Source organism: Crinia signifera, chromosome 9, assembly GCF_055691185.1.
Source record: "Crinia signifera chromosome 9, ASM5569118v1, whole genome shotgun sequence".
Classification (NCBI taxonomy): Eukaryota; Metazoa; Chordata; class Amphibia; order Anura; family Myobatrachidae; genus Crinia; species Crinia signifera.
Genome location: NC_139225.1, coordinates 142,760,686 through 142,763,982, shown reverse-complemented (window position 1 = coordinate 142,763,982; position 3,297 = coordinate 142,760,686).

Genomic DNA, 3,297 nt, shown 5'->3' with positions numbered 1-3,297 from the left:
TGGTACAGTGCAAAATCACAAACACAAACACTGTACCATTTGCACAGAGACCTGATGAAAAGACCACTATGGGTCTTGAAACGTCGTCTTAACCTGGTGTAATGTATTTTTTATCTATACAAATATAAAACACTGAATCTAAAGTCAGACGAGTGCCGCCTCTTCTTTCTGACAGAACACCCGGTTGGGTACTGGAAGAAAATCTGCGTTTGTATATCTCCCTTTGGGAAGGCACCCCGGCATTGGTTCCATTCATCTCGAGTGCCAAACAACTCCGATACTATATATATATATATATATATATATATATATATATATATATATATATACACACGGGGGTCAACAGCAGTGCAGACCCCTGGGCATAGCAATGTATTGGGGCCCCTACCGATCCTCCAGCGGTAGGGGTGGGGGAAGCTTTGATTTCCCACGGGTGGTAGGGGGTATTATATCAACCGCTCAGCATGTAGGGCCTGGATCAGTAATTTCCACTAATTACCCCTTTACTGCACAGATGGTGGGAGAAGGGGGCATTGGGCTGAATGAAGGGGCCCTGATACATAACTTCCAGGGTGGTAGAGGATGTTTAATACGCAGAGGAGGGGTGTATAGTGGAGTGGGCTTATTATTCATAATTTTCAGGTGGGAGGACAGCTTGCTTGACTGCAGATATCTCCAGTTCCCAGAAATAGATTTCTTAGATTTTAATGGAATTAAAAACTAGAGAATCCCACCTACCAAATGGTATTGGGGACTAGCAGGGCTATTTTTGTGCAGGCTCCAGCAGGAACTGTGGCCCTTATTCTAGTTCACTCTTTCTGACAAAATATTTCTTAGATGGACAAAACCATGTGCACTGCAGGTGTGGCAGGTGTAAAACCCCACCCAAATCTAATTATCTCTGCACAAGTAACACCTGCCTCACCTGCAGTGCACATGGTTTTGTCCATCTGAGGAATATTTGGTCAGAAAGAGTGAACTAGAATAAGGGCCACAGTTCCTGCTGGAGCCTGCACAAAAATAGCCCTGGGGACTAGGGGATCAGAGTTCAGGAGGCAGAGCATTCTGCCAACGAGTATATAAAACTACATACCAGGTGTGTGGAGCTGGAGCAGTAACCAGCTGCTGGAAGGCTGATATCTCTGGTTCTGGGAAGAGTAGAGACAAGCTACTAGTGTCCATCAAAGGGGGAGAGTCCCAGCTTTTGGAATGTACCCTCAGAAAAACTCTAAAACCTGAAATATCTGACTGTAAAGAGCAATTAACAGGCTTGGATGGTGACCACTGATTTGAAGTCAGATATCTCCGGTTCCCAAGGGCCGATTTTTAAAATTCTTGTACCTATGGTAAGAGGGGACCCTCAGCTTTCAGGCTAGGGCCCTTAGACTCCTGGGGGGGGGTTCTGGGTACTCAGAAATCCCCCCCTGCGTGCGCTACTGAGGTAGGGACAATCACTCTTGGTCCATCCTGGACTAAGTGACAGCAAAGTCAGTTCCCACATGGCTTTGTTAAAACAGAAGGAGGCAGACTCCTCTGATTTGGGGTGATAGCACAGATTCCCTTTTTGGGGAAGAACTCTGACCCTGAGGTGGGTGACACGTAGGGTTTCATCCTGAAGGGGAGATACTGTCCATGGGGCCCCCAGAAGAAATGGTGTTGGGGATTAGATGCCCTCTCCTAAAAGGGCCAAGGATTCCCTACTTCTGGAAAAGTACTGGGGTTGTGTGCACGATGTATTGTACCTCCTCTCTTACTGGGCACTGGTATGCTGGGGTCACCTCTGTGTGGGGTCTCTGGTGCAAGGGGTGGTCTATCTGCAAGTATGCAGGAGGTGGCGGGTAAGTGGGTACCTGGGATCTCGCTGCAGGCTCCAGCCTGTCACGACTCTCCTCTGCGCTGTCCGGTTGGCTGGCTGTTAGGCGCTGGGTCTCTGCCGGGGGTGCACCAGTGTGGCGCCGCAGCATGGCCCTAGTCTCCCTTTGATATGCGGGGCGTCCTGCTGTGTCACGCTGTCAATCACCGCCTGGTCCCTGACAGGCATCTCTTCATGGCGGGTGTCCCATTCTCCGGCTCCTGGCGCAGTCTCTCCCCTGCGCCTCTTCGTCCACGCCGCCCTCTCTTTGCTCTCCTCTCCTCGTCGCTCTCTTCCCCGCGCTTCACTCCTCTCCCGCTGTCCTGACCACCAATCCTCGCTGGCCTCCCCGCTGTCCATCAACAGGGGTGGTCCCGCCTCCCGTCTCATGATGCCCGCAGTGACAGCAAGGGACATCCACCCCCTCTCTTTGGTGGTGTCAAAGTCACATTCTCTGGGCAGTGGGACCCGCTGCGGGGTGCCACACGTGCACCTGGTGAACAATCTGTCGTGGACGCACACGCCCGGCACATGTGCATTTGAAACACATCGAGCTCACATGCAAATTCGCATGCAAGCGAACGGACCTGAATAAGGTCCTTAGTCCAGAGTTACTGTCTGAGCCATCAGAAGATACCAGGCTATCTCACGGAGACTCTCAGGACAGTTCCATAGAGGTGATGAGGAAAAGGGCACCTGGTCTCTGGTAGGGATGGCCATCGGTGCAGTTGCCATCGGTGCAGTTGCCATCGATGGCCGTCTCTGGGTCGACAATGTCTACTCTGACAGTGACTAGATGGACCACTCTTGGTGGACACCTAAGAATGGGTGACATACCTTAGATCGACAATGACAGAAGGTCGACATGAGCATGGTCCACACTCAAAACGTCGATACATGTTTCTCTGACATGCAGCAGGGGCCACTGGGAATCACTTCGGGTTTTGGAGCTTGGTTAGCTGGGAGCTAGGCACTACTTAGTTTTAATACAGGGGAGACTAGCTCCTCCCCTCCAAGACCCATCATCCCCCAGTGAGAAAATTGTGCCTGAGGGAGCTAGTCACAGCTCTCACTGCTCCTGCACTACTCATTTTCTTTTGAGCCTTTTTCAACATTTTTCTCTGTTTTTTCTACTAAAAACTGAGGATCCCTTCCCTGCTTATTGAAAAGCTAGGGTCCGGGTTCCTGCGCCCCTGGGTTTTTCCCAGGCTGTCAGTCAGGGCCTTTTCAAAGGCACCTGCCGCGACATTACAGCGTTCCTGCCACCCTCCATCAAGAAGGGAGTGACAGACGCTATTTCAAGCCTCAGCAGGGTGAGTACAAAAACCCAGTTTTATGTACGCCGCAGCGCTTATCCTGCAGATGCCGCGCTAATAAGGGCGCGGCGGAAGGGGTTAATGGCGGCCGCGGCGGGGGTCTGAAGCGCGCCTTGTAGAAAGGCGCGT